The 21,244-nt window shown below is 39.9% G+C and overlaps 1 pseudogene; it reads left to right on the top strand.

The window, feature by feature from the left end:
• The first annotated feature begins 9,499 nt into the window (after positions 1–9,499).
• LOC133242562 (rho GTPase-activating protein 17-like) lies at positions 9,500–15,495 on the top strand (annotated as a pseudogene).
• The last annotated feature ends 5,749 nt before the right edge of the window (positions 15,496–21,244 follow it).

Here is a 21,244-nt window from a genome sequence, read left to right as displayed (position 1 = left end):
GATAAAGCCCACTTGGTCATGATATATGATCTTCTTAATTTGTTGTTGGATTCAATTGCTAGAATTTTGTTAAGGATCTTTGCATCTATGTTCATCAGTATAATTGGCCTGTAGTTTTCTTTTTTTGTGGTATCTTTGTCAGGTTTTGGTATTAGGGTGATGGTGGCCTCATAGAACGATTTTGGAAGTTTATCTTCTTCTTCAATTTTCTGGAAGATTTTGAGTAGTATAGGTGTTAGCTCTTCTCTAAATTTTTGGTAGAATTCAGCTCTGAAGCCGTCTGAACCTGGGTGTTTATTTGCTGGAAGATTTCCAATTAGTTTAAATTTCCATGCTTGTGATGGGTCTGTTAAGATTTTCTCTTTCTTCCTGGTTCAGTTTTGGAAAGTTGTCCTTTTCTAAGAATTTTTCCATTTCTTCCAAGTTGTCCAATTTATTGGCATATAATTGCTGATAGTAGTCTCTTATGATCCTTTGTATTTCTGTGTTGTCAGTTGTGATCTCTCCATTTTCATTTCTAATTTTGTTGATTTGATTTTTATTCCTTTGTTTCTTGATGAGTTTGGCTAATGCTGTGTCAATTTTATTTATTCTCTCAGAGAACAAGCTTTGGCTTTGTTGATTTTTGCCATGGTCTCTTTTGTTTCTTTTGCATTTATTTCTGCCCTAATTTTTAAGATTTTGTTCATGCTACTAATCCTGGGGTTCTTCATTTCTTCCTTTTCTACTTGCTTTAGGTTTAAACTTAGGTTATTTATTTATTTACTTTTTTTCTTGTTTCTTGAGGTAAGCCTGTGTTGCTATGAACCTTCCCCTTAGCACTGTTTTTACAGTGTCCCAAAGGTTTTGGGTTGTTGTGTTTTCATTTTCTTTCATTTCTATGAATATTTTGATTTCTTTTCTGATTTATTCTGTGATTTGTTGGTTGTTCAGCCTCCATAAGTTGAAATTTTTAATAGTTTTTCTCCTGTAATTGAGACCTATTCTTACTGCATTGTGGTCAGAAAAGATGCTTGGAATAATTTCAATTTTTTTTTTTTTTAATTTACCAAGGCTAGATTTATGGCCTAGGATGTGATCTATCCTGGAGAAGGTTCTGTGTGCACTTGAGAAAAAGGTGAACTTCATTGTTTTGATGTGAAATGTCTTATACATATCAATTAGGTCTAACTGGTCTATTGTATCATTTAAAGTTTGTGTTTCCTTGTTAATTTTCTGTTTAGTTGATCTATCTATAGGTGTGAGTGGGGTATTAAAGTCTCCCACTATTATTGTGTTATTGATAGTTTCCCTTTTCATACTTGTTAGCATTTCCCTTACACATTGCGGTGCTCCTATGTTGGATGCATATATATTTATAATTGTTATATCTTCTTCTTGGATTGATCCTTTGATCATTATGTAGTGTCCTTCTTTGTCTCTTTTCACAGCCTTTGTTTTAAAGTCTATTTTATCTGATATGAGTATTGCTATTCCTGCTTTCTTTTGGTCTCTATTTGTGTAGAATATCTTTTTCCAGCCCTTTACTTTCAGTCTGTATGTGCCCCCTGTTTCGAGGTGGGTCTCCTGTGGACAACATTATATATATATATATATATATATATATATATAACTTGTTTTTGTATTCATTCAGCCATTCTTTGTCTTTTGGTTGGAGCATTCAACCCATTTAAGTTTAAGGTAATTATTGATAAGTATGATCCCATTGCCATTTATTTTATTGTTTGGGGGTGAAGTTTATACACCCTTTCTGTGTTTTCTATCTAAGTAAGATCCTTTAGCATTTGTTGGAGAGCTGGTTTGGTGGTGCTGAATTCTCTCAGCTTTTGCTTGTCTGTTAAGCTTTTGATTTCTCCTTCATATTTAATGAAATCCTTGCTGAGTACAGTAATCTGGGCTGTAGGTTATTTTTTTTCATCACTTTAAGTATATCCTGTCATTTCCTCCTGGCCTGAAGAATTTCTATTGAAAGATCAGCTGTTATCCTTATGGGAATCCCCTTGTGTGTCGTTTGCTGTTTTTCCCTTGCTGCTTTTAATATTTGTTCTTTGTGTTTGATCTTTGTTAATTTGATTAATATGTGTCTTGGGGTGTTTTGCCTTGGGTCTATCGTGTTTGGGATTCTCTGGGTTTCTTGGACTTGGGTTATAATTTCCTTCCCCATTTTAAGGAAGTTTTCAAGTGTTATCTCCTCAAGTATTTTCTCATGGTCTTTCTTTTGGTCTTCTGGGACTCCTATGATTCGAACGTTGGGGCGTTTAACATTGTCCCAGAGGTCTCTGAGATTGTCCTCATTTATTTTAATTCGTTTTTCTTTTTTCCTCTCTGACTCATTTATTTCTAGCATTCTATATCCTACCTCACTAATCCTATCTTATGCCTCTGTTATTCTACTATTTGTTCCCTCCAGAGTGTTTTTGATCTCACTTATTGCATTATTCACTATATATTGACTCATTTTTATTTCTTCTAGGTTCTTGTTAAACCTTTCTTGCATCTTCTCAATCCTTGTCTCCAGGCTATTTATCTGTGATTCCATTTCAATTTCAAGATTTTGGATCATTTTCACTATCATTTTTCGGAATTGTTTATTAGGTAGATTCCCTATCTCTTCCTCTTTGGTTTGGTTTGGTGGGTATTTATCCTGTTCCTTTACCTGCTGGGTATTCCTCTGTTTCTTCATCTTTTTATATTGCTGTGTTTGGGTTGGCCTTTCTGCATTCTGGCAGTTTGTGGATTTCTCTTTATTTTGGAGTTTCCTCACTGTGGATGGGGTTGAACGGGTGGCTTGTCTAGGTTTCCTGGTTAAGGAAGCTTGTGTCTGTATTCTGGTGGGTGGGGCTGGATTTCTTCTCTCTGTAGTGCAATGAAGTGTCCAGTAATGAGTTATGAGATGTCAGTGGGTTTGGTGTGACTTTGGGCAGCTTGTATATTGAAGCTCAGGGCTGTGTTCCTGTGTTGCTGGAGAATTTGTGTGGTATGTCCTTCTCTGGAACTTGTTTGTGCTTGGGTGGTGCTTGGTTTCAGTGTAGGTATGGAGGTGTTTGATGAGATCCTGTCGGTTAACGTTCCCTGGAGTCAGGAGTTCTCTGGTATTTCAGGTTTTGGACTTAAGCCTCCTGCTTCTGGTTTTCAGTATTATTTTTACACTATCATCAAGATTTATCCATCTATACAGCACCAATGATAAAATATCTAGGTTAATGATGAAAAGTTTCTCCACAATGAGGAACACCCAAAGATGTACAGAGTTACATGGAGAAAAGAAGAAGGAGCAGGGAGATAGAGGTGACCAGGGTGAGATGAGGTGGAATCAAAAGAGGAGAGAGCAAGATATCCAGTAATCACTTCCTTATGTGTGCTCCATAGTCTGGATCGCTCAGAGATGTTCATGGAGTTATACAGAGAAGAGAAGAGGAAGGAAGGAGACATAGGTGGCCAGGAGGATAAAGAGGGGAATCAAAAGGAGAGAGACAGATCTAGCCAATAATCAGTTCCCTAAGTGTTCTCCACATCAGGAACACACAAAGAGATTCACAGAGTTGGGTAGAGAAGAGAAGGGGAGGGAGGAGATAGAGGTGACTTGGTGGAGAAAAAGGAGAGTCCAAAGTGGGAGAGAGCAGTCAAGCCAGTAATCTCGCTCCCAATTAAAAATGGGTACTAATGATTGGGTTCTTAAAGGTACACAGTTGATAACAAACACCAAAAATCAAAAATTAAAAATCTAGAGGTTGGATTTTCAAAAATACAATATTAAAGAAAAAGAGGGAAAAAAATTTCACAAAAATTATAAAATATATATTTATGAAGTTTGCTTTAAAAATAGGGTCTCTCTTTTTTTTTTTTTTTTTTTTTGCAAAGTAATAGATTATAAAAATGAAAATTAAAGGAGAAGAAGAGCTAGCTCTTGAAAATAGAAGTCCCGTTTCCTTATTTTATCTCCACTGACAGCCAAGAGGGGAAGAGTCTCCCTGTTATAGCTGGGCAGGGGTTGGTATTCTGGCTACTCAGATCAGCTCCACTAATATATCTCCCCATGTAAAAGGCAGAAGTGCTTTGTTACTGCTTCCCACATGGAGCAGTCATGTCTATTGACACTACAGGTGAGGGGATGGATTTGTTAACTTTGAGCCAATGCCAGTGTCCTGACTCTCTAATAAGACTACTATGATATCGCTCCAGTAGAAGTGCCTTTTTTTTTTTTTTTCCTGCATCCATTGATGTTTCTGAGTTCCAGACTTCTTAAACTCCAAATCTTGACTATAAAAGGCAAAAAGAAATACAAGAACTGACCATTATGTCTTTTGGGGGGTTTTAAGATCCCCAGCCAGTCTTTCTTCTTTTCTCTATTTTTTAAAAATATTTCCTTGTATTATATTATGTATAATATCTGTAGTATATTTGCACTTACTGAAAGGGCTAAGGAAAAGTATGTCTAGTCTATCTTTCTAGAAGAATTTTTTTTAATCTATTGATATTTTTATGTGTTATTTGACCTTTAATTCTATTAATCTGGTAAAGGACCTTTACTGGTTATTTCAAATGTTAAGCTAGCTGACATTATGAATAAACTCTATGTGGCTTTATATTAGCATCATTTTAATATATTTTGTATTCAATATTCTAACATTTTATTATAGATGTTTTAATCACTATTCTTAGCAAAGATTGGCATATACTTCTTGTTTTTTGAAAATCTTCTTGACATGTTTTAGTATATGGGGTATTTTGACTTCTTAAAAATTGGTAAAACAATGCTGTCTCCTTTTTAATATTTCATGGAAGAATTTATGTCTATACTGTAACTTTGCTCTTAAAAACTGATAGCACTTTTACAATTTAATTTATAGCAGAGCTTGAAAGTGGAAGTCACTCAATCATGTCTGACTCTTTGAGTCCTCATGGACTATACAGTCTGTGGAATTCTTCAGGCCAGAATACTGGAGTGAGTAGCCGTTCTCTTCTCCAGGGGATCTTCCCAATCCAGGGATTGAACCCAGGTCTCCCACATTGCAGGCAGATTCTTTACCAGCTGAGCCATGATGCGAAGAGCTAACTCATTTGAAAAGACCCTGATGCTGGGAAAGATTGAGGGCAGGAGAAGGGGATGACAGAGGATGAGATGGTTGGATGGCATCACTGACTGAATGGACATGAGTCTGGGTAGGTTCTGGGAGTTGCTCTTGGACAGGGAGGCCTGGCGTGCTGCAGTTCATGGGGTCGCAAAGAATCGGACACAACTGAGCATCTAAACTGAACTTAAAAGTTAATGATCTGGATCTGAAATTTACTGTTCAAGAAAGTTTGAATAATGTAAATAATTCCTTTTAGTAAATATGGGGCTTCTGGGATTTTCTATATTTTTATCAGATTAAGTTTTATTTTGTAAAACTGTTCACATCTTATTGAATTTGTAGGATCTTTAGTGATGCTTCATTTCATTCATTATATTTGCAATTTTTAACTGTTTTAAGGAATACGTATGACTATCAATTTTTTTTAGCATTGTTTAGTGTTGTTTTGTTATCTGTTATGTACTGAATATATGTATCCCTGCCCTACATACATATATTGACATATTAATCGACAGTGTTTCTGTATCTGGAGACAGGGCTTCTAAGGAAATATTTAAGATTAAATGAAGTAATAAAAATAGGGCATCCGTACAGTAGGATTGTTGTTGTTGTCATTCAGTCAATAAGTCATGTCGAAATCTTAGCAACCCAGTGGACTGCCAAACACCAGGCTTCCCTGTCTTTCACTATCTCCCAGAGTTTGTTCAAACTCATGTCCATCGAGAACGTGATGCCATCCAACTATCTCATCCTCTGTCACCCCCACTCCTCCTGCCCTCAATCTTTCCCAGCATCATGGTATTTTCCAATAAGTCAGTTCATGGAGCTTTAGTTTCAACATCAGCCTCCCAATTAACGTTCAGGGTTGACTTCCTTTTGGATTGACTGGTTTTATCTCCTTACAGTCCAAGGGACTCTCAAGAGTCTTCTCCAGGACCACAATTTGAAGGCATCAATGCTTTGGTGCTCAGCCTTCTTTATGGTCCAATTTTCACATCCATACATGACTATGGGAAAAACCATAGCTTTGGCTAAGCAGACTTTGTCAGTAAAGTGATGTTTCTGCTTTAATGTGCTATCTAAGTTTGTCATAACTTTCCTTCCAAAAGCAAGTATCTTTTAATTCCGTGGCTGCAGTCACCACCTGAGGTGATTTTAGAGCCCAAGAAAACAAAATATGTCACTCCTTCCACTTTTTCCCCATGTATTGCCATGAAGTGATGGGACCAGATGCCATGATCTTAGTTTTTGAATGTTGAGTTTTAAGCCAGCTTTTTCACTCTCCTCTTTCAACCTCATCAAGAAGCTCTTTAATTCCTGTTTGCTTTCTGCCATTAGAGTGGTATCATCTGCATATCTGAAGTTGTTGATGTTTCTCCTGGCAATCGTGATTCCACATTGTGATTAATCCAGGCTGGCATTTCACATGATGTACTCAACATAAAAGTTAAATAAGTAGAGTCACATTATACAACCTTGACATAGTTCTTTCCAAATTTTGAACCAGTTCATTGTTCCATGTCCAGTTCTAACTGTTGATTCTTGTCTTGCATACAGGTTTATTAGGAGACAATTAAAGTAGTCTGATATTCTCATTTTTTAAGAATTTTCCACAGTTTATTGTGCTCCATACTTTCTAAGGCTTTAGCATAGTCAGTGAAGCAGAAGTAGATGATTTTGCAAAGTTGCTTTGCTTTCTCTATGATCCATTGGATATTGGCAATTTGATCTCTGGTTCCTCTGCCTTTTCTAAACACAACTTGTACATCTGCAAATTCTTGGTTCATGTACTGCTGAAATCTAGCTTGAAGATTTTTTTTTTTTTTATCATAACCTTGCTAGCATGTGAAATAAGTGCAATTGTATGATAGCATCAACATTCTTTGGCATTCTTTCTTTGGGATTGGAATGAAAACTGACATTTTCCAGTTCTCTGGCCAGTTCTGAGATTTCCAAGTCTGCTGAACATATTTTGTGTAGCACTTTAGCAGTATTGCCTTTTAGGGTTTTAAATAGCTCAGCGGGAATTCTGTCACCTCCTCTAGCTTTGCTCATAGTAATGCTTCCTACAGGCCTTCTGAGTTCACACTCCAGGATGTCTGGCTCTAGGTGAGTGACCACACCATCATTATTATCCAGATCATTGAGCCCTTTTTTTTGTACAGTTCTTCTGTGTATTTCTGCCACCTCTTCTTAATCTCTTCTGCTTCTTTTAGGTCCTTATTGTTACTGTCCTTTATTGCACACATCCTTGCATGAAATGTTTTCTTGATATTCTATTTTTTCCCCGTCTAGTTCTTTGCATTGTTCACTTAGGAAGGCTTTTTCTTATCTCCCCCCAATATTTTTTGGAAACTTGCATTCACTGGTTATATCCTTCCCTTTTTCATTTGCCTTTGGCTACTCTTCTTTTATCAGCTATTTATAAAACTTCTGCAGACAACCACTTTACCTTCTTGCATTTCTTTTTCTTTGAGATGGTTTTGGTCACTGTCTCCTGTACAATGTTACAAATCACTGTTCATAGTTCTTCAGGCACTCTGTCTACCAGAGCTAATTCCTTGAATCTATTCATCACCTCCACAATGGTTTTGGCAATAATTGAATGGTCTAGTGTTTTTCCCTACTTTCTTTTTAAACTTGAATTTTTCAATAAGAAGTTGATAATCCTAGCCACAGTCAGCTCCAGGTCTTGTTTGTACTGCCTGTTTTTGCTGCCTCTTCATCTTTGGATGCAAAGAATAAGTCTATCTGATTTTGGTATTGACCATCCGGTGATGTCCATGTATAGAGTTGTCTCTTGTGTTTTTGTAATAGGATTAGTGACTTTATAAATAGAAGCACCAGAGAGCTTGCTGTCTTTCTCACAAGCACAAAAAAGTGATATGAACACAGTGAGACGGGAGCTTAGAAGACAGAAAGAGCCCTCACAAGTAACTAAACAGTATGGCACCTTGACCTTGGATTTTCTAGCCTTCAGAACTGTGAGAAAATTAACTACTACTGTTTAAGCCATGAAGACTGTGATTTTTTTTATGACAGACTAAATAGACTAAGAAACTGTCACAAAATTACTACAAACATGGCATCTTAAAATCACAGAAATTTATTATTTACGATCACATTAGATCACAATTCATGGTGGATTTTATTTATTTATTTATTTATTTGCTGTTATTTTTGGTGGGTGTTGGTGGTGTCTTTTTTTTTATTATTATTATTTAATGGTCTTACATGGCTAAAATCAGAGACAGAGGATCCCTGTGTTATACCAGTAGCAATAAGAAACAAATATATATCCTCATATCAAGAGGGCATTATATTATTAAAAATAATTAAATATGTGAGATCAGCTTTGTAATTAAGATTTGAGCAGGGGCTAGATGATTTTTAAGACTATATTAGAAAATGTCTAAATTTCTTTGAGCAAATCGTTTATGAGACTGTTTTCCAAGTTGATTCTACTATTATACATTTCTACTAGAAATATATGAGAATTTTAATTGATCCTGTATGGTGTTCATGATGTATTTAAAATATGGGTCTGTAATTTCTGACTTCTGCTGAATCTCACTAGCTCTTTCACTTTGAGGCTTTGTCTTACAAGGGAGTGGAGGAGGAAATGACAAGTATTCTTGCCTGAAAAATCCCATGGACAGTGGAGCCTGGCAGGCTACAGTCTATAGGGTCACAAAGGGTTGGGCACAACTTAGCATATATTCACAGCATAGCTTACAAGGGAGATTTTTTTCAGTTAGTTTTGATAGTTCATGGAGGATATGACCCTCCTGCTCCATCTTCTAACTGTGATCTCTTTGCAGTCACCTCTGAAAATGCATATGTAATGAAGTTTCTATGCATGTGAAAAAGTAAAGCAAGCAAGCAAACAAACAAAAAACACCAAAAATTTAAAAACAAAGATTAAAAAATATTGTAGATACTAATAAGTTATTAATATTATATAGGGGAACTAAGTTATGTTTCTGATATGTAGTGAGTGAGTGATTGTTGCTCAGTCATGTCCAACTCTTTGTGACCCCATGAACTGTAGCCTGCCAGCCTCTTCTGTCCATGGAATTCTCCAGGCAAAAATACTGGAGTGGGTTGCCATTTCCTTATCCAGGGGATCTTCCTGACAAATGGACTAAACATGAGTCTCCTGCACTTCAGGCAGATTCTCTATCACCTGAGCCACAAAGAAAGTCTACTATTAAGAGACATTTCTAAGTATAAAGACACGTTAACTTAAAAAAGTATCAGCAGATACATGCTTGATTTTATCTTATAATCTATAGACAATGAATTAGAAATTGCAATGAATCTATATACCTTTTCCAAAGGAATATCCAAGACAGAAGAAACAATAACTTTTTAAATGACAATCAGACGAAATAATTTAGATGAAGCTTATCTCTCTTGAAGAGATGGAGATTGGGCAAGTGGCCAGATATGTAATAATTGGGCATTACAGAAAGTCCAAAGAGCACACCACCAGGGGCCTGGTTCTCCTAGCCAGCCCCAACCTACCAACGCCAAGGGCAGAGCTGCTGGAACTAATACAGTGAGGGTGGGGCCATGGGCCTGGGAAGCAGTGAGGAAAGGATGTAGGCTGCACCATGAAGAAGCAGTTTATATGTGTTCCTTTTTATGGCTGAGTAGTATTTCATTGTTGGAGAAGGCAATGGCACCCCAATCCAGTATTCTTGCCTGGAAAATCCCATGGACGGAGGAGCCTGGTAGGCTGCAGTCCATGGGGTCGCTAACAGTCAGACACGACTGAGCGACTTCACTTTCACTTTTCACTTTCATGCCTTGGAGAAGGAAATGGCAACCCACTCCATTGTTCTTGCCTGGAGAATCCCAGGGACGGGGGAGCCTGGTGGGCTTCCATCTATGGAGTCACACAGAGTGGGACATGACTGAAGCGACTTAGCAGCAGTATTTCATTGCATATTTGTACCACAGCTTCTTTATTCATTCTTCTGCCCATGGACATCTAAGTTGCTTCCATGTCTTAGCTATTGTAAATAGTGGTTCAATAAACACTGTGGTATATGTTTCTTTTTCAATTTGTGTTTCCTCAGGGTTTATGCCTAAGAATGGGATTGCTGGGTTATATGGTGATTTTATTCTTAGTTTTTTAAAGGAATCTCCATACTGTCTTCCATAGTGGCTGTGTCAATTTACATTCCCACCAGCAAAGTAAGAGGGTTCCCTTCTCTCTACATCCTCTCCAGCATTAATTGTTTGTAGACTTTTTGATGATGGCCATTCTGACTTGTGTGAGGTGGTATTTCATTGTAGTTTTGATTTGAATTCCTCTAATAATGAGCGATGTTGAAAACCTCTTCATGGTTTTGTTAGCCACCTGTATGTCTTCTTTGGAAAAATGTCTGTTTAGGTCTTTTTCACACTTTTTGATTAGGTTGTTTGTTTTTCTGGTATTGAGTTGTATGAGCTGCTTGCATGTTTCATTTACTATTATTCTCTCCCATTCTGAGGGCTGTTTTTTCACCTTGTTTGTAGTTTCCTTTGTTATGCAAAAACTCTTAAGTTTAATTAGGTCCCACTTGTTTATTTTTATTTCCATTACTCTAGGAGGTGGTTAATAGAAGATCTTGCTTTATGTCATTGAGTGTTCTGCAAAAGTTTTCCTCAAGTAGTTTTGTAGTTTCTGGTCTTACATTTAGGTCGGAAGAAATGGAATAGCCATCATGGTCAGCAAAAGAATTCAAAATGCAGTACTTGGATGCAAAGTACATCTCAAAAATGACAGAATGGTCTCTTTTTGTTTCCAAGGCAAATCATGCAATATCACAGTAATCCAAGCCTATGCCCCAACCAGTAATGCTGAAGAAGCTGAAGTTGAATGGTTCTATAAAGACCAACAAAACCTTTTAGAGCTAACACCCAAAAAAGATGACCTTTTCATTATAGGGGACTGGAATGCAAAAGTAGGAAGTCAAAAAACACATGGAGTAATAGGCAAATTTGGCCTTGGAATATGGAATGAAGCAGGGCAAAGACTAATAGAGTTTTCCCAAGAAAATGCACTGGTCATAGGAAATACCCACTTCCAACAACACAAGAGAAGACTCTACACATGGACATCACCAGATGGTCAACACTGAAATCAGATTGATTATATTCTTTGAAGCCAAAGATGGAGGAGCTCTATACAGTCAACAAAAACAAACCAGGAGCTGACTTTGGCTCAGATCAGGAACTCCTTATTGCCAAATTCAGACTGAAATTGAAGAAAGTAGGGAAAACCACTAGACTATTCAGGTATGACCTAAATCAAATCCCTTATGATTATACAGTGGAAGGGAGAAATAGATTTAAAGGACTAGACCTGATAGATAGAGTACCTGATGGACTATGGACAGAGGTTTGTGACATTGTACAGGAGACAGGGATCAAGACCATCCCCATGGAAAAGAAATGCAAAAAGCAAAATGGCTGTCTGGGGAGGCCTTACAAATAGCTGTGAAAAGAATAAAAGTGAAAAGCAAAGGAGAAAAGGAAAGATATAAGCATCTGAATGCAGAGTTCCAAAGAATAGCAAGAAGAGATCAGAAAGCCTTCCTCAGTGATCAATGCAAAGAAATAGAGGAAAACAACAGAATGGGAAAGATTAGAGATCTCTTCAAGAAAATTAGAGACATCAAGGGAACATTGCATGCAAAGATGGGCACAATAAAAGATAGAAATGACAGGGACCTAACAGAAGCAGAAGATATTAAGAGGAGGAAGCAAAAATCCACATAAGACCTGTACAAAAATGATCTTCACAACCCAGATAATCACGATGGTGTGATCACTCACATAGAGCCAGACATCCTGGAATGTGAAGTCAAGTGGAACTTAGGAAGCATCAGTACAAACAAAGCTAGTGGAGGTGATGGAACTCCAGTTGAGCTGTTTCAAATCCTGAAAGATGATGCTGTGAAAGTGCTACACTCAATATGCCAGCAAATTGGGAATACTCAGCAGTGGCCATAGGATTGGAAAATATCAGTTTTCATTCCAATCCCAAAGAAAAGCAATTGCAAAGAATGCTCAGACTACCACACAATTGCACTCATCTCACACGCCAGTAAAGTAGTACCCAAAATTCTCCAAGCCAGGCTTCAGCAATACATGAACCATGCACTTCCAGATGTTCAAGTTGGTTTTAGAAAAGGCAGCGGAACCAGAGATCAAATTGCCAACATGTGCTGGATCATCAAAAACGCAAGAGAGTTCCAGAAAAACATCTATTTCTGCTTTATTAACTATGCCAAACCCTTTAACTGTGTGGATCACAATAAACTGTGGAAAATGCTGAAAGAGGTGGGAATACGAGACCACCTGACCTGCCTCTTGAGAAACCTATATGCAGGTCAGGAAGCAACAGTTATAACTGAACATGGAACAACAGACTGGATCCAAATAGGAAAAGGAGTACTTCAAGGCTGTATATCGTCACCCTGCTTATTTAACTTCTATGCAGAGTACATCATGAGAAATGCTAGGCTGGAAGAAGCACAAGCTGGAATCCAGATTTCCGAGAGAAATATCAATAACCTCAAGATATGCAGATCACACCACCCTTATGGCAGAAAGTGGAGAGGAACTAAAAAGCTTCTTGATGAAATGAAAGTGGAGAGTGAAAAAGTTGGCATAAAGCTCAACATTCAGAAAACTAAGATCATGTCATCTGGTCCAATACCTTCATGGCAGATACATGGGGAAACAGTGGAATCAGTGCCTGACTTTATTTTTTGCATCTCCAAAATCACTGCAGATGGTGATTGTAGCCATGAAATTAAAAGACACTTACTCCTTGGAAAGAAAGTTATGACCAACTTAGATAGCATATTCAAAAGCAGAGACAATTTTGCCAACAAAGGTCCGTCTAGTCAAGGCTATGGTTTTTCCAGTGGTCGTGTATGGATGTGAGAGTTGGACTGTGAAGAAAGCTGAATGCTGAAGAATTGATGCTCTTGAACTGTGGTGCTGGAGAAGACTCTTGAGAGTCCCTTGGACTGCAAGGAGATCCAACCAGTCCATCCTAAAGGAGACCAGTTGTGGGTGTTCTTTGGAAGGACTGATGCTAAGGCTGAAACTACAATACTTTGGCCACGTCATGCAAAGATTTAACTCATTGGAAAAGACCCTGATGCTGGAGGGACTGGGAGTAGGAGGAGAAGGGGACGGCAGAGGATGAGATGGCTGGATCGTATCACTGACTCTATGCACATGAGTTTGTGTGAACTCCAGGCATTGGTGTTGGACAGCGAGGCTTTGCGTCCTGAGATTCATGGGGTCACAAAGACTCTGACATGACTGAGTGACTTAACTGAATGGCGTTAGCAAGTGTTCTCATTTCATTCTTTTGCATGTACCTGTGGACGAACCTAGAGCCTATTATAACTGAGTGAAGTAAGTCAGAGAGATAAATATAAATGTCTTAGAAAAGGCCCTCCTATAGTTGCAAACCCATCAAGATAAATGGGTGGAGAAGTCCACCTTTGGGATGCGTTTGGAAGAACACCTGAAGCATGGCAGTGGTGAGATGCACTGTGTCTTGAGGCTTGCTAGAGACAGGCTTGCTATTGCTGGAGACAGGCGAGAAGTAGGAGGACCTTTTCTGAACTGAGGCTGGGGCCTCAAAGTTAAGGAAACTGAAATCTGCTGTAAACTGTTCTACTTCTTGCCTGGATGAGTTCAACTCCTCCCCCCCCCCCCCACCTCCACACACACAGCAACATGTGTTTTAAAGGTCTATTTAAAGGAAATGCCTGAACCTTTGATGACTTTTAATCTGTATGAAGAATGGACACAAGTTGCAAGTGTACAGGTTCAAGACAAAAACTTCAGGATTTGTGGAGAACATGTCAGAAGTTGCCACCACAAAATTTTGTTAACTTTAGGCATTTAATCAAGTTCCTTGAAAAACTTACTTAGACCAGTGACATTAATAAAATGACTCTCAGCAACCTTGCAATCATTTTAGGCTCTAACTTCTCATGGGCCAAAAATGAAGAAATGCTTGCCAAGATGGCAGCAGCCACATCCATCCATGTGGTTGGGGTCATCAAACCCAACATTCAGTGCGTCACCTGGCTATTCCCCAAAGAGGTGGAATTTAACCTGTCAGAAATGTTCATACCTCTCACCACCTCAAATTCCAGTCACTCATCCCACGCTGGAAATGACCCTGTTGACTCAGGGACCCTGGAAAGAAAGCAGCCTGCCAGCGTGGTGGTGATGGAGGGGTACCTGATGAAGAAAGAGAGCTTTGGTGTGAAGCTTATGGACTTCCAGGCCCACTGGCAGGGTAGAAGCCTAGTTATAAAGCATTTATTCCCTTCTTTTCAGCTGCCACTCTGGCCCACAGATGGAAGCACTTTGGCTCCAGTGGGCCCTGAGCCTCCTCCCCAGAGCTCTAGGGCCTAAAGCAGCACAGGGGATGGGACTGGCCCCTCTTCTGAGGGTATACTGGGGCAGGGGCCCAGCCCAGGCAACAGCAGTCCTCCAAAGCCCAAGGAATCTGTGGATGTACCTGCACCCAGCAGAAACAACAGTAAGACCCCATTCCCCCTCCACCCTCCACCCCAGGCCCAGTCAGTTGCTGGCTCCCATCAGCTCTCTGTGCCCCCCTCCCCATGCACACAAATCCCACCAGCCCAAGCCCACACAGTGTGAAGCAAACTGTTAAAAAAAAAAAACTGCTCCTGAAACCAGGAAACTGGCCTCCCAGCCATCCTGGGGGGCAGAGTTCTCCAGAAACATCTCAGCATCCACCCAGCCAGTCACCAAAGCCATCTACCTGAAGCTCTTCTCCCCCTACTCAGCCCCCGGGCCAGGCCCCAGGCCAGGTCTGTGCCACCTCACAGCTATCTGCACCTCTGAGGTACTCCAGCAGCCTGTCTCTGATCCAAGCCCCCAATCACCCGCTGCCACAGGCCCCCACGCAGACCACACTGCTTGCTGTGCTCACCAAATCCAGCAGCAGTGCCCACCCATCCTGGGGGCGCCCAGTGAACCTGGACTCCAGCAGTTGTCCCACACCCCTCCCCAGATACCAACACACAGCACCCTGCCCCTCAGAAAACAGAATCCCAGCCAGGCAGTGAGTAACTCTGAGACTGCACAGCAACATGCTAGAACCTTACAGAGACCTAAACCGCTACCAAAGCTGGGGAACTGGCCCAACGTCCCCAGCCCCGCCCCCTCATCCTCCTGCCGTCCATCCCATCTGGGATGGCAACCTCATCATCGCAGCTTTCACCACCTCCAAAAATAATCACAGGTGTATGACCTGCCATATTCCATAAGAACTGAAATTGGAATACTTAATGATGCCAATTCCAGGTTTTCAGAACCATTTTGCAGCATCTTGCCAGAACCTTCTTACACTGTTGGTGGGAATGCAAACTAGTACAGCTACTGTGGAGAAGAGAGTGGAGATTCCTTACAAAACAGGAAATAAAACTGCCATATGACCCAGAAATCCCACTGCTGAGCATACACACCGAGGAAACCAGAATTGAAAGAGACACGTGTACCCCAGTGTTCATCACAGCACTGTTTATAATAGCCAGGACATGGAAGCAACCTAGATGTCCATCAGCAGATGAATGGATAAGAAAGCTGTGGTACATATACACAATGGAGTATTACTCAGCCATTAAAAAGAATACATTTGAATCAGTTCTAATGAGGTGGATGAAACTGGAGCCTATTATACAGAGTGAAGTAAGCCAGAAAGAAAAACACCAATACAGTATACTAATGCATATATACGGAATGTGGAAAGATGGTAATGATAACCCTGTATGCGAGACAGCAAAAGAGACACAGATGTATAGAAGAGTCTTTTGGACTCTGTGAAAGAGGGCAAGGGAGAGATGATATTGAAGAATGGCATTAAAACATGTAAATTATCATATGTGAAACAAATCGCCAGTCCAGGTTTGATGCATGAGACAGGGTGCTCGGGGCTGGTGCACCGGTTTGCTTTGGGGATGGAGGTGGAAGGGGGGTTCAGGATGGGGAACACATGTACCCCCATGGCGGATTCATATCAATGTATGGCAAAACCAACATAGTATTGTAAAGTAAAATAAATAAACAATTAAAACTGAAAAAGAAAAAAAAAAAAACTGAGAAGCTTTCAGTGAAGGAGAAAAAAAGACCCCACCATGCAAGATTTGGCCTTTCACAGCTATAAGAGAGAGCAGAGGCTGACACTTAAAGCTGGGTGATCTGTCTTGAAGAAGCTGCCTTTCTTTACATGGGAAAGAATGTGCCCCCCCCCATTTTTTTTTCCAATTTTATTTTATTTTTAAACTTTACATAATTGTATTAGTTTTGCCAAATATCAAAATGAATCCGCCACAGGTATACATGTGTTCCCCATCCCGAACCCTCCTCCCTCCTCCCTCCCCATACCATCCCTCTGGGCCGTCCCAGGGCACCAGCCCCAAGCATCCAGCATCATGCATCGAACCTGGACTGGCATCTCGTTTCATACATGATATTTTACATGTTTCATTGCCATTCTCCCAAATCTTCCCACCCTCTCCCTCTCCCACAGAGTCCATAAGACTGTTCTATACATCAGTGTCTCTTTTGCTGTCTCGTACACCGGGTTATTGTTACCATCTTTCTAAATTCCATATATATGCGTTAGTATACTGTATTTATGTTTTTCCTTCTGGCTTACTTCACTCTGTATAATAGGCTCCAGTTTCATCCATCTCATTAGAACTGATTCAAATGTATTCTTTTTAATGGCTGAGTAATACTCCATTGTGTATATGTACCACAGCTTTCTTATCCATTCATCTGCTGATGGACATCTAGGTTGCTTCCATGTCTTGGCTATTATAAACAGTGCTGCGATGAACATTGGGGTACACGTGTCTCTTTCCCTTCTGGTTTCCTCAGTGTGTATGCCCAGCAGTGGGGTTGCTGGATCATAAGGCAGTTCTATTTCCAGTTTTTTAAGGAATCTCCACACTGTTCTCCATAGTGGCTGTACTAGTTTGCATTCCCACCAACAGTGTAACAGGGTTCCCTTTTCTCCACACCCTCTCCAGCATTTATTATTTGTAGACTTTTGGATCGCAGCCATTCTGACTGGTGTGAAATGGTACCTCATAGTGGTTTTGATTTGCATTTCTCTGATAATGAGTGATGTTGAGCATCTTTTCATGTGTTTGTTAGCCATCTGTATGTCTTCTTTGGAGAAATGTCTATTTAGTTCTTTGGCCCATTTTTTGATTGGGTCGTTTATTTTTCTGGAGTTGAGCTGTAGGAGTTGCTTGTATATTTTTGAGATTAGTTGTTTGTCGGTTGCTTCATTTCCTATTATTTTCTCCCATTCTGAAGGCTGTCTTTTCACCTTGCTAATAGTTTCCTTTGATGTGCAGAAGCTTTTAAGATTAATTAGGTCCCATTTGTTTATTTTTGCTTTTATTTCCAATATTCTGGGAGGTGGGTCATAGAGGATCCTGCTGTGATGTATGTCGGAGAGTGTTTTGCCTATGTTCTCCTCTAGGAGTTTTATAGTTTCTGGTCTTACGTTTAGATCTTTAATCCATTTTGAGTTTATTTTTGTGTATGGTGTTAGAAAGTGTTCTAGTTTCATTCTTTTACAAGTGGTTGACCAGATTTCCCAGCACCACTTGTTAAAGAGATTGCCTTTAATCCATTGTATATTCTTGCCTCCTTTGTCGAAGATAAGGTGTCCATATGTGCGTGGATTTATCTCTGGGCTTTCTATTTTATTCCATTGATCAATATTTCTGTCTTTGTGCCAGTACCATACTGTCTTGACCATTGCAACGGAAAGAATAAAATACTTAGGAATATATCTACCTAAAGAAACTAAAGACCTATATATAGAAAACTATAAAACACTGGTGAAAGAAATCAAAGACGACACTAATAGATGGAGAAATATACCATGTTCATGGATTGGAAGAACCAATATAGTGAAAATGAGTATACTACCCAAAGCAATTTATAGATTCAACGCAATCCCTATCAAGCTACCAACAGTATTCTTCACAGAGCTAGAACAAATAATTTCACAATTTGTATGGAAATACAAAAAACCTCGAATAGCCAAAGCGATCTTGAGAAAGAAGAATGGAACTGGAGGAATCAACCTACCTGACTTCAGGCTCTACTACAAAGCCCCCCCATTTTTTTTAAGAGATACTTATAGCAGAAAGAGTATCATTGTTGAAACATGCTTTTGTCACTGCTGTTCATGCAGGTGGCACCATTGGCAACTTGGAATGAAAGACGAACAGTGAAGAAGAAAGAAGACTAACAAAGTCCATCCATTACACTCAACTGCTTCCTGCTACTTGCACTTTCATTCTCCTGATCACAAGGGAGTTTTGTCTCCTTCAAACGTGCTGCAGAATCATTTTGTATGAAGCATGGTCTGTGCCTCCCTGACCCCTCAGAACCACAAGGATTTGAGGTGACCACTGGATCCGTCACCTCAGCAAACTGGATTGCCTTATGCTTCATTGGATTGCCAGGATGTAGACAGAAATGTAGTTATTAAAAAAAAGATGTAATTTCTACTTTATAAGGACTGAATATTATTCTAGTTTTGTCAGGAAGCATTTAATAGGAGGCTTCCTTTGTGATGTTTTGGATCCGTCATGAATCCTCTGTCCCTTATTAATTACTGAATATTCAGGAATAAAGTGCAGTAGCAAACTACTCCTGGGGGCTTAGGAATGCATGCATTTCCTTCGTTAGTTTTTCCATACTGTGATAAGTAACTATATATGACCCTCTTCCTTTTTATGAAACATATGGTAAAAGTGATTATTTCACTCTCTTTCATATGGATGACCTCATGTTTCCTTGATAATTTGTAAGCTTCAATTTTATTTCTGCTGAAAATAGCTACCTTGCTCAGTTCAGTCCAGTCACTCAGTCGTGTCCAACTATTTGTGACCCCATGAATTGCAGCACATCAGGCCTCCCTGTCCTTCACCAACTCCCAAAGTTCACTCAAACTCATGTCCATCGAGTCGGTGATGCCATCCAGCCATCTCTTCTTCTGTCATCCCCTTCTCCTCCTGTCCCCAATCCCTCCCAGCATCAGAGTCTTTTCCAATGAGTTAACTCTTAGCATAAGGTGGGCAAAGTATTGGAGATTCCTTATAAGACAGTATAAATACCCACACAATTTTGAATAAAGCACCTTTGCTCCATCAGAGCTGTGGTCCCCGTGTCTCTCTCTCTCTCTCTCTCTCTCTGTGTCTCAGGCTAATTCTCTAAAGCGCAGAGGCTCACTGGGCTCATTTTCTTGCGCAGATTTCTAAGACCCTCTGTAGAAGGTGTTCTGTCCCTTCACCCCTTCAAGAGGGTGCCTGGTGCCTTCCTGAGTAGTGCAAGCCCTGTACGAGGGACTTTATTGGCTTTCTGCATAAACCAAGGAATATCAGCCTCTTTCTCTCTCCTTTACTTATTTTTTTAATTATTATTATTGCTCAATGGGGTTATTTATTCTTTTTTATTTTCTTTTTCTATTTTTTTTTTAAATTTACAATACTGTATTGGTTTTGCCATACATCAACATGAATCCACCATGAGTGTATACGTGTTCCCCATCCTGAACACCCCTCCCACCTCCCTCCCCATACCATCATTTTGGGTCATCCCAGGGCACCATTCATGAGCATCCTGTATCATGCCTCACATCTGGACTGGTGATTCGTTTCACACGTGATAATTTACATGTTACAATGCCATTCTCCAAAATCATCCCACCCTCGCCCTCTCCCACAAAGTCCAAAAGACTCTTCTATACATCTGTGTCTCATTTGCTGTCTCGTGTACAGGGTTATTGTTGCCACCTTTATAAATGCAACATATATGCAATCAGTTCAGTTCAGTTTATTCAGTCGCTCAGTCATGTCTGAATCCTTGCGACCCCATGAACTGCAGCACACTAGGCCTCCCTGTCCATCAACAACTCCTGGAGTCCACTCAGACACACGTCCATCGAGTCAGTGATGCCATCCAGCCATCTCATCTTCTGTCGTCCCCTTCTCCTCCTGCCCCCAATCCCTCCCAGCATCAAAGTCTTTTCCAATGAGTCAACACTTCGCATGAGGTGGCAAAAGTATTGTAGTTTCAGCTTTAGCATCATTCCTTCCAAAGAAATCACAGGGCTGATCTCCTTCAGAATGGACTGGTTGGATCTCCTTGCAGTCTAATGGACTCTCAAGAGTCTTCTCCAACACCACAGTTCAAAAGCATCAATTCTTCAGCCCTCAGCTTTCTTCACAGTCCAACTCTCACATCCATACATGACCACAGGAAAAACCATAGCCTTGACTAGACGGACCTTTGTTAGCAAAGTAATGTCTCTGTTTTTTCAATATGCTATCTAGGTTGGTCATAACTTTACTTCCAAGGAGTAAGCGTCTTTTAATTTCATGGCTACCATCACCATCTGCAGTGATTTTGGAACCCCCCCAAAAAAACAAAATCTGACATTATTTCCACTGTTTCCCCATCTATTTCCCATGAACTGATGGGACCATAAGCCATGATCTTCGTTTTCTGAATGTTGAGTTTGAAGCCAACTTTTTCACTCTCCTCTTTCACCTTCATCAAGAGGCTTTTTTGTTCCTCTTCACTTTCTGCCATAATGGTGGTGTCATCTGCATATCTGAGGTTGCTGACATTTCTCCCTGCAATCTTGATTCCAGCTTGTGCTTCTTCCAGTCCAGCGTTTCTCATGATGTACTCTGCATAGAAGTTAAATAAGCAGGGTGACAATATACAGCCTTGACGTACTCCTTTTCCTATTTGGAACCAGGCTGTTGTTCCATGCCCAGTTCTAACTGTTGCTTCCTGACCTGCATATAGGTTTCTCAAGAGGCAGGTCAGGTGGTCTGGTATTTCCATCTCTTTCAGAATTTTCCACAGTTTATTGTGATCCACACAGTCAAAGATATTGGCATAGTCAAAAAGCAGAAATAGATGTTTTTCTGGAATTCTCTTGATTTTTCGATCATCCAGTGGATGTTGGCAAATTGATCTCTGGTTCCTCTGCTTTTTCTAAAACCAGCTTGAATATCTGAAAGTTGACGGTTCATGTATTGCTGAAGCCTGGCTTGGAGAATTTTGAGCAT

This window comes from Bos javanicus, chromosome X (genome assembly GCF_032452875.1).
Source record: "Bos javanicus breed banteng chromosome X, ARS-OSU_banteng_1.0, whole genome shotgun sequence".
In the NCBI taxonomy this organism is placed as follows: domain Eukaryota; kingdom Metazoa; phylum Chordata; class Mammalia; order Artiodactyla; family Bovidae; genus Bos; species Bos javanicus.
Note: the sequence above shows the minus strand (reverse complement) of the source record. Positions and strands in the feature narration are given on the sequence as shown.